The sequence below is a fragment of the Pteropus alecto genome, unplaced genomic scaffold, assembly GCF_000325575.1.
Source record: "Pteropus alecto unplaced genomic scaffold, ASM32557v1 scaffold161, whole genome shotgun sequence".
Classification (NCBI taxonomy): Eukaryota; Metazoa; Chordata; class Mammalia; order Chiroptera; family Pteropodidae; genus Pteropus; species Pteropus alecto.
In genome coordinates, this window is record NW_006432943.1 from 128,317 (window position 1) to 139,722 (window position 11,406).

The 11,406-nt window shown below is 33.1% G+C and overlaps 1 pseudogene; it reads left to right on the forward strand.

The window, feature by feature from the left end:
• The first annotated feature begins 10,096 nt into the window (after positions 1 to 10,096).
• LOC102888394 lies at positions 10,097 to 11,140 on the forward strand (annotated as a pseudogene).
• The last annotated feature ends 266 nt before the right edge of the window (positions 11,141 to 11,406 follow it).

Consider the following 11,406-nt stretch of genomic DNA (forward strand, 5'->3'; position numbering starts at 1 on the left):
TCCCATGCTGTCATGCTGTCTCCTGTTTTTAAAACTTATTAAATATGTTTGTGCCCTTTCTCGGAGCTACAGAGATATATAGGAGATGTAGCTTGGATACTGAATTATGGAATTGCTAAGACATCGAGATTTATCCTGTTTTTCATGCCAAGCACATACAATGTCAAATGAATTGGTCTTAATACAAAACATGACAGAACTGCAGCAAACAGATGAAAGTGCTACCATTTACGTGAACAAAAATAAGAGGAAAAGTATGTATACAATTAATCTCATGGTATTAACCAGTATGAAAGAAAAATGGTCCAAGAATTTTAAATCTGGATTATTCAAGAAAATTTGTACTCTCTGTTCACCATACATGTGTAAAGAATGAAGGATTACTTAAAGAATAGGCAGGGAATTTTCATGAAAGGTTTGAGATTTGAGCTAAGCCTAGAGAACTCTAAAATTAAGTAAGATTCAACTCTTTCACTCAAGGAGTTAACGGTTGAACAAGGGAGAAAGTTGTAAATCAATGGATGTTTTTATAGGAGAAAGAGATTTAGAACTTAGTTAATTTTTTGTTTACACAACTAAAACATGGGTCTACACTTCTGTAATTAGTCGTGTTTGGCCTTAGGCAAGGTTCTTAATGATGGCTGTGACTCAGACTGAACACATCCTTTATTTTCTTAAGAAAACTAGGGTTATAATAACTCAAGGATCAGTGATACTATACTTTTATAAACATCTTTTCAAAACCAAATACAGAATTTGTAGTTCTGTTACATATAATTTTAAATAACAAAGGTAAAACATAGTCATAAAAAATTCTAGCAATAAAAAAATTTATAAAGTACATAATAAAAGCCACTCCTTCCCTTAATCTTATTTCCCTAGAATGCTTCCATTCATTCATTATTCAATAGATCTTTATTGAGTACCTACTATGTGCCAGGCAATGTTCTACCTAGACTCTTGGAAAATCTATGAACAAAATAGACAAATAAACTATTCTCATAAAGTTTAGATTCTAGAGGGAAAAAGTCAACTAATAATATATATTTAAATTATGTGGTATGTTAGAAGATGCTAAGTGCTACAGAAAAAACAAGTAAGACAGAGCAAGAGGGGGTTAGGAATGCAAGCTGTCTGGGATGCAATTTTAAACAAGAAGTCCAGGGGATAGGCCTCATTGAGAAATACCATTGTCCATGCAAATCCAAATACATACTCATTCATTATTATTTCTACAAACATAAGATGACATCCTGGCACTGCATTTTTCAGTTCAAAAATAGATTGTGGGCATAATTTCACGTCATTATATATGGATTTGCTTTACTCTTTTTAGTCATTGCATGGTATTCCATTATATCTGAGTGTTTGTTTTTTTCCTACACTTTTGTGAACACAGGCATTATCATTTCATTTAAATCTTTGCCAATAATTTTTTTTAACAAAAAACTCTTGCAAAATATTTGAAGTTCTCTTATTATTATTTTATCATGTTTATTGTTCATTGATTCATAATTATAAATATAAAATGTCAAAATAGATTTCATTTATAATCCATTGTATATTTATCAAATATTTGATTCTACAATTGTATCCAACAGAATACTCTGAATATTTATTAATATTAACTGAAATATTATTACTAAATTAAATAAGTTCTCATAGTACTATTCTTTAAATTGTTCTGAATTTTCGCTACTTCTAGAAAAATTTTCTCTTGTCCTATAAAACTTTAGCATGTTTTTTTAACTTAAGACTTTTAGTTTACACGCACAGCCACTATCACATTTTATCAAAGACCTTGCCAGTTTTCAACACAGTAGGCTATGACCCAATAAATACTAAGTACAAATGGGAGCTTGAATTTAACAGTGTAGGGAGTGGGACTTTGTCGCAGTCACCAGTGAGCCAAGGAAACTCTTCATAATTATATTTGGAACTGTTCTTAAGATTTATTGAAGGAACTAACTTGATTCATATGAGATCCAATCAGATTAAAGATTAATGGGAAAAGATATAATATTTGCTTTATATTTTACCTCTTCCTTCCTCTTCCTGGGTTTTCTTTCACCCCGACATTGGTGTTACATACGGTTAAGCATTCTTAACTCCCCTATGTTATAGTCTTCTCTGACGCAAGTTTATCTTGAGCACAGAAAAGACACCATGTAAAGTCAGAACAGGACACAAGGTTAAGGGCAGTGCCTAAGCACTGGAAACAGCAAGAACTCTGCCTGTTTCCACTCTTGCCCCACTACAATCCATTGTCTCACAGTAGTGAGAATGAAAATAAGGCTAGGAAAAAAAATCAGATCATAATATTTTGCTTTTCTAATGGCTTCCCACTGAGGTTAAAACACAAAGTCCTTATAATGGGCTATAAACTCCTACAAGATATAGCCCATGCCTGCATATCTCATCTTCTCTATTTCTCTCCCACTCTGTCACTACATTCTAGCCAAACTTGCTTTTTTTTCTGTCTTACACACCAAGTTTCTTCACACTCCTGGACCTTAAAATGTAAATTTCCCTCTGGCTCCAACACTTTCCCTGGGGGTCATATGATGACCTTTCATTAGCACTTGATAGACTGTTGATAAATATTCATTAAACGAATAAAGGAAAAAGGTGGTAAACATTTTTAAGTTGGTCATATATTAATTAATCCAGCTAATACTTTTGGATAATCTATTATGTGCCAAGCATTGGTGATAAAAAGATGAACATAAATCGCAGCCTTACTTTCTTCTCCTTTTAGTAGGAAAACAAAAAACAAAAAAAAACAAAAAACAAACCTGCTGTTTAGACGCTTACAGAAATCTTAAAATACCAACTTGAAAATAGCAACTTTGAAACAGGATAGCTAAATAAGAGTTAAAGAATTAAATCAATATGGAAGCAATAAAGTTTAAATTTAAAGGTCCTTCTTCTTTGTGTAATCTGATTTTGTTCTCTTAGCGAGTTTTTCCAGATGCAGTTACCCAAATGTTTTCTTCTTTTGGGAGACTCCTGTGACTATCCTCAATGTTTACTACAAAAACACATGGTTTTATGATCTTTGATACATGTTTGCATATATAAGTATATTAAAATAATTTTTATGACATATACATTTTATCCTTGAATTTTGGACTGATTTTATTTGAATTATGTTTAAAATGGACAAGGAATCAAATAAAAAAGATCCAAAGTAAAACTTATCCAAGAATTAAACATGGTAAATTTCAAGAGAGTTATGGTAAAAGAGAGATTTTTAGAAGGCAAAGAGGCAAGAGATTTCATGGGAGATGATCTAAGCCTTCAAAGGTAAAGAAGAAGTTGACATCTTCTGTTGGAGTAGGGGAGTCACAGCATCTGAGGGCCTGAAAATGAGGAGACATTTTAGAGAACCACAATGGAGAAGGTGAGAATAATTTAAGAAGGCACGAAAGTGATCAAGTGGAAATTTGTGGTAATCCCAATTGACAGGGTCCTATACGGCTTTAGAATAAATTAAGAGAAAAATGATAGTGTCCTGGGTTTGGAGAGAACTAGTAGTAGCAAGTGAGCAAAAAAGTCAAGGAACCTAGGTAAAGTAGAAAGAATTACATAATAAACTCCATCTTCAATAATTATCTCCTCATAGCTGATCTTGTTTTCTTTATACCTCCACACTCCTCCCCTACTCATTAGATTATTTTGAAACCAATCCCAGATATATTATTTCACCTGAATTTTAGTATGTATCCTTAAAAGATAAGGGCTCTTTTTAAAAAACATGATTACAATGCCATTATTACTCGTGAAAAATGAACAATTCTTAATACAAACACCCAATTCTTGTTCAAGTGACTCTGATAGCCTCAAAATTTTTTTATGGCTATCTTCTTCGATTCAGAATCCAACCAGAATTTACATGTTGCATGTGCTTTTTAGGTCTCTTAAGTTTCTTGAAACTTATAGGTCTTCCTGAAACTCTTTGCTTCTCTGCAATTTGTTGTTAAAGAAACTAAAAGTAGGAGAGAGAGGGTCAGATATGCAGCCAGGAGCTAGATTTTGTAGGGTTTTATAGGCCATTGTAAGAAATTTGGGTTTTAAGTGCATTAAGAAAGTAAAATATTGTGATTTCAATTGTTTTCTAGCTTCATTCTCATTTGGCTACTGTGGGTTATAGTGGGCAAGAGTGGCAACAGTCAGACTCATTGCCATCTCCAGCACTTAGGCACTGCCCTTAATCTCGTGTCCCTCATTTATGATTTCACATGAAGAGTTTCCTGTTTTTCAAGATAATCAATGATTACATTGAGTATAGACGTTTTCTAACAAATAGTTCTCTTTGGGACAAGAGACAACCTTCTTTTAGGGGTTCTTTATAATGAATATGAGTGAACATACAGCAGATTAATCTTGGCATGAGAGATAATAAGCTCTTACTTTCTCTTAAGTGCTCCCCTCTGTGCAGAGACAAAGTGGACCTTGGCCAGACTAGCCAGTGTGAACTGAATCCCACTGTTAACAGCAGCTTGCAGCACAAGCCTCACTGAGTCTGCTTGAGTTGGCAGCATTAAAAGAAACTCAGCCCTTGTTAATTATGAGAGCCAAATGCCCCATCCTGTTTTTTCCAACTTCCACTTCAAAATAAAGTGAATATTTCTCATTCTATTGAGTGTTACAAATAGAACTCAAAAATTTAATAAAATATACCTTTCAAAGAGAATTAATGTGGAAGCTTTGGGATTCGCATGCTGCCAATAACAGCTGATATGTATGTGCCAGAAAAGAGACTTTTCTAACTCAGGATAATTAATAATAAAAATTGTTTTATTATTCTATTTTAAAAGATTACATTTTCCAATATCCTCTAGAAGCCACAATAATTTTTGTTGCCATGAATTATTTTTTTATAAAGTTATTTTCTATTTACAAGTTTCTTTAGTATTCTGTTGCATAGTCACAATGACAAGCCAAATAAAGCACTGTTTGAATGGCCTTCCATGTCAGACTGCTTGGGTTTGAATTTCAATTCTTTCCCTTTCTTATTGAGCAAACTTAGGCAAGTTACTTAACCTCTTAGAGTTTGTGTTTCTTCCTAAACACAAACATAAAAAGTGGAGATCATATTAGAACTATATCATAGGCCATTAATGAGAACTAAATGAGTTAGTATCTGGAATAGATTTTAAACACTAATAATCACTAGTGTTGTAAAGTGTTAGGTATGTTACCTACCTTCGAAGCTTTAAAATGTTGTCGAGGCTATGATTCTTTTTTTTTTTTTTTTTAGTTTAAATTTTTAAATGCACATTTCAGTGGCTTTGAAACATTCACAAAGTTGTGCAATAATCACCACTCTCTAATTCTGGAGCATTTTCACCACTGCACAAAGAACTTCATACGTATTATCAGTCACTGCCACTCCCTGGCAACCACTAATCTACTTTTGGTCTCTATAAATGTGCTTGTTCTGGAAATTACATGTAAATAGAATAATAGAATATGTGGTCTTTTGTGTCTGATTTCTTTCACTTAGGTAATATTTTTGAGGTTCATCCATGTTGTAGCCTATATCAGTACTTCATTTTTTTTTTATGGCTAAATAATATTCCTTGTATGGACATACCACATTTTGTTTACCCATTCACCAGTTGATGAATGTTTGGGTTGTTTTCACTTTAGGGCTATTAAAATAATGCTGCTATGAATGTTTATAAATAAGTTTTCGTATAAACATAGTTTTCAATTCTCTTGGGTAAATACCAAGGAGTAGAATTGCTATGTCATGTGATAACTCTAATTTTAACTTTTGAGGAACTGCAAACTGTTTTCCAAGGTTGTTATACCCTTTTATATTCCCACCAGCAATGTATGAGGGGTCCAATTTCTCCATATTCTCATTAACATTTGTTATTGTTTGTCTTTTTGATTATAGCCAGCCTAGAGAGCATGAAGTGGTATCACATTGTGGTTTTGATTTGCCATTTTGCTAATGACTAATGAGGTTAAGCATCTATCCATGGCCTTATTGGCCATTTACATGATAGTAATGTCCCTGCTTTCATTTGTGACTTTCATAATTTAAGTCTTCCTTTTTTTGTTCTTGGTCAGTCTTGCTTAAGGTTTGTAATTTTGTTGTCATTTTCTCTTTTGTTTTTATATTCTCTATTTCATATAATTCTATTAATTTATTATTTCTTTCCCTCTGCTTGCTATCAATTTAATTTTTTCTTTGTTTTCTAGTCTCTTAAGGTATACAATTAAGTTACTGATTTAAGATCTTTCTTCTTTTCTAATATAAGCAATTATAGATATGAATTTTTTTTTCCGGCTCTAAGAATATGCTCATTGAGAAATCAGCAAGGGCTAAATTAAGTGCATGGGCTATAAGATGTAATGCTTAGCATCCAAGGACCAAAAAGGTATTAACAGGATACAGGTTTTTTTTTTTTGAATGGAGAGCAAAAGCAGAACTTATTATCATTATCAATGTTAGATTTGTATTATTATCTTCAATATACCAATAAGAGCTATCAAATCTAACATTATTTTCAGAAGGTTATAAATGATAAATATATAATTTATAATCTATCACTCCATTAATTTCTCCCTGTATATCAGCCAACATTTTCTTCATGCCCACGATGCTGATGTATTTATCTGTCAAATGATTTGTTTGTTTAACCAATGGTTGCGTCAATATGTTGTTTGTTAAGACTTTCAATGAAATAAACTAGAACTAGGCTAACTTTCTGTTCTCCTAATTATTATGTTTTTTAAAAACATTTTTGGAAGAGAGTTTCTACTTAGAATAGCTAAATAAACAATTTTAAGAAAGAAAGTACCTTACTGTTCAAGTCCAAGCTCAAATATAACTTTTCTTTGAAGACTTTTCTGATTAACCAGAAAATGATTTCTGCATAATCTTCCCAAACATTATCCTCTTGTAGGATTTGCCATGTTTTATTGTTATTGTTTGTGTTATTATAATTCTTTTCCCAGTAGGTTGCTAAACTGTGAGTTCTGGGAGGGTAAGGAACATGCTTTATTCATTACTGTGTCAACAGGGCGACTCAGTGCCGAGGACTCAACACTCTGTCAATCTGGGAACATGGCTACCAGCCAGTTCTGAGATTTTAACCACGAGTGTGTGTGGCACTTTGAACGTTTGTTTCACATCTGTTGCCTTCTTGTTTACCATCCCATTATCAAAGAGTCTGGAACTGTTATTGTCATCTTCACTTTAAAATTAGAGAGACACAGTACAGAGAAATTAAATGACTTTCCAAAAATTATATAGTGAATAAAAGTCTAGGATATAAATAAATTCTCAGTCATCAGTATTCTAAAATGAGGTTGTGTTCTTCAGTAAGGCTGCTCCTGTAAGGTGTCAATTAACAAATCAAGTTCATGCTTTTCCCTTCTATAAGGCAAATTCCTAAAGTAAAAAAAAAATATGAAAAATTCTACATAAAACTCTAGAAAAAAGATTACTGGTGTTTTAAACCTTCCCTTTTACCCAGTGTCAAAGCTAATTTAGAGAAAGTCATTTGTTTCCTTTCGTTTCCATTTTTTCCCTGCTGAGGTAAAGCACTTCCTTCACTTCTGCTCCTTTAACAACATGTTCCAGCAGAGGGAGCTCCAAGCGTTTTACATCTACATATTACCGCAGTGCCTTCTCTTCCTCCCAACATGCCTATCCCAAAGACTAAAGTTTTGGCCTAATTTCTGGTGCCAAGTCATTGAATAGGCATGGCTTGCTCCTGGGGGGTACATTAGGAACTGGTAGGGCTTGAAAAACCTGAAGAGAGAGAGACTCTGTAATTTATAATACATTTCCATATTCAATCAAGGCGGTCATATTTAAATAAACAATATGAAGTATAGATCATAATTTTTAATGCTTGACTTGCTATAGTTAGAGATTGTGATAGATGATTAAATGATAACAACCATGCTTTTCCTCCCACAAAGGCATAGCATATCCAATTCATCTCAAAGGATAACACGAGGATACTTTTGTATTTTCTTCATCTAGCAGGTCAAATATGTACAAATATCTCTACATCTACTATATGGACTCAGAGCTTATCTCACTCTAAATCTAGTGATTCATCCAAGAATTAAATACTGATTGCAGCAAATTGTTGGCTTGCCAGTGTTTTTGGTAGTTTATGCAACATCTAAAAATGACAAAGAATGCATTGTGGAGTAGTTCTAAAAAATACGTTTAGCTTGAAATAAGCATTTAAAAAAACATTTACTTAAAATAATAAATCAGAGAATAAAAAAAGAGGTGGAAAATATTGAGTATCTCCTACAGGCTGGCTATGATGCAAGCATAAATTGAAACATAATAAAAATGTTATTTATAATAATAAATTTAGGCAGACTAAGGATTTAAATATGAAAGATAAGTCTCAAAAGATTTTTAAAAATATCTTTATATCTCGGGAATAGGAAAGAGTTTCTTAAAGAAGATATAAAAAGTTCAACTCATTAGGTAAAATTGATACTATATTATTGACATTATATTATTATATTCTAATTAAGAATTTCTGATTTTCAAAAGATACCATCAAAAAGTAAGAAGATAAGGATAAAGTAGAAGGAGAAATTCAAAACTTATATAATGAACAGAGAATTACTATTTAGAATACAAAAATTACTTCTAAAAAACTAATCAGAAAAAAAACCACAAAAATCCAATAGAAAAATTAAGAAAAAATTAAACAGGAAATTTGCAGAAAAGTATATCTGAATTGGTAATAAATATAAGAAACATTAAAACTTCACTCAAAACTAGATACATGCAAATTAAAACCAAGAGATTTATTTTATATCTACCAGGTTGGCAAAAATTAAAGTCTGGCAAAACTAAGAGTTGGCCAGAATTGGCCAGAATTTGGTACAAGTGAAATCCTCAGAAACTTTTCTTAAAATCATAAATTGATATAACCAGCTTAGAAGACAATGTGGCATTATCTAGTGACATCAAAGTCATGAATACTGTGGAAGCAGCAATTCCACTTCTGAAGAAACTCTTGCATTTGATATGTAAACTTGTACATGTCACAAGAGTTCATAGCAGTGTTGCCTATAATAGAAAATATTGGAAATAGCTCAATATCCATCAACAGGATAGACGAGTAAATTAGGGTATATGCACGCAGTGCAGTACTACACAGCAGTAAAAAATGAATAAAGCACAGCCAAATACATCAGTGAGACAAATCACAAATTCAACGTTGAGCAAGAAAAACAAGTTGCAGAAAAATACATGTAATATGATATTATTCATTTAAAGTTCGAAAACATGCAAAATAAATGCAAATAGGATAAAAGTACAAAGAAATATATGGGAATAATAAACATTACATTCAGGATAGTGTTTACCTCTGTGAGAGAGAGAAGGAGGGATGTGTTTGTTTGGAAAGGATCCCACAGAGGCAAGTACACCGTTTTATTTAGTTATCCTTTCTACATTACATATACATACATATGTCATTAAGTGCTATATAAGTTTAATTATTTTAAAAAAACTTTTTAAATTGTATGTTTAAAACTCTATAAGCTCTCAATTGGGAGAAGTCATTCTAACAGAATGAGATAGGTTTAAAATAGAGTCATCGTTGTAGAGATAAAGCATTAGCAGAAAATCTGTGAGACATTGTGAATAAGGAAACTGTATAATTATGTTTGATTGAATTTGAGTACAAAGAAAGAAAAGATTAAAAAGAAGTTCGACTACTTCAAATTTTGGAAGCCAAGAGAATTTGGGTGGCACTAAGGAAGTTGGGTATAGTAACAGATTGGAAGTCAGGACCCAACATGCCAAAATTCAATATTGACAGGAGAGCCAATGGAGAGTTCCAGTAGCTTACTGGAAAGACCGATGTGTGAGTCATTGGTACAGGGGTCAAGGTTAAACTTAAGTGTGAATTAGCTATTTGAAGTAAGGAGCAGTCAGAGGCCTCTCTTAGGCCTGTTCTTGGAGGAGTAACCAGCTGAATAACAAAGCAATAGCAGCATGACCTTCAGCTAATATTACAGCAGAATTGTCTTCCTACAACTGCCATTATGTACAGAAACAATACAGTTCATTTTAAAAAAGGAAGACACTATGGAGAATGTGAGAAGAAGAACAGCAGCACGAAATAAAGGCCTGAAACACAAAACTGCTACCGAAGAACTTCAGAAGGCTGCAGTTGCTGAGGATGGGGCGACGGAAAGCGGGGTCTAGCCCCCTAAAGCACTGCCTTTCCTCCAGGCTTCAGCATTTTGGAGATTAAGAACAAGCAGTGGCAGACACTTGGGCCACACTTAATGTTTACGCGGTGGAAACAGCAGCAGAGAAAGGAAAAGTTGGCAGCTAAGAAAAAACTTGAGAGAGAGGCTCCTGGTTCCAAGGCTCCACCAAAGCCTATACCCAAGACCACTGACAACCAGCAAGTGCATGATGAAGCCACAGTAGACCCTAATGATGAAAAGTTTGCTTATGATGAAGCTACGATGTATTTGTTTCTTACTTCAACAGACTTCTCCCAATATTCTCATCATAACATCAGATAGACCTCATGGGAGAACAGTACGACTCTGTAAACAGCTATCTACAGTTATACCAAACTCACATATTTATTACAGAAGAGGACTAGCTCTGAAAAAGATTATTTCACAGTGTATTGCCAGAGACTTCACAGATCTGATTGTTATTAATGAAGATCGTAAAACACCAAATGGATTAATTTTGAGTCACTTATCAAGTGGCCCGACTACTTATTTTAAAATGAGTAATGTTTGTCTGTGTAGGAAATTAAGAGGCAAAGACTCCACAGAACACATACCTGAAATAATTCTGAATAATTTTACAACACGGTTGGGTCATTCTATTGGACAGATGTTTGCACCTATCTTTCCCAATAATCCTCAATTCATTAGAAGGCAGGTTGCCACATTTCACAATCAACGAGATTATACCTTCTTCAGATTTCACAGATACATACTCAAGAGTGAAAAGAAAGTGGGAATTTAGGAACTTGGACCACATTTTACCTTAAAATTAAGATCTCTTCAGAAAGGAACCTTCGATTCTAAATATGGAAAACATGAGTGGGTCCATATGCCCCGGGAAGTAGAAAAAAATTCTATTTATAAAGTATTGAAGTAATAGTATTGGATTTTGCTGAATGGCCTGTCTCGAAATTGTGACAGAAGACCCTTTACAAAATAGCATTTACTGATTTCATAAACTTCTTTCATGTCTGACCAAATTACCATGTGCTATGAATTTGTCACTTTATTTTTGTAGAAAATACAAATAAAAGTCATTTTAGTAAGAAAAAAAGGAAAAGAATGAATAATGGAAATATTAAAAAGTTCATCCTTATTAATCAAAGAAATAGAATAAAGCATGGGCAAAGAGAAAGAAAATCA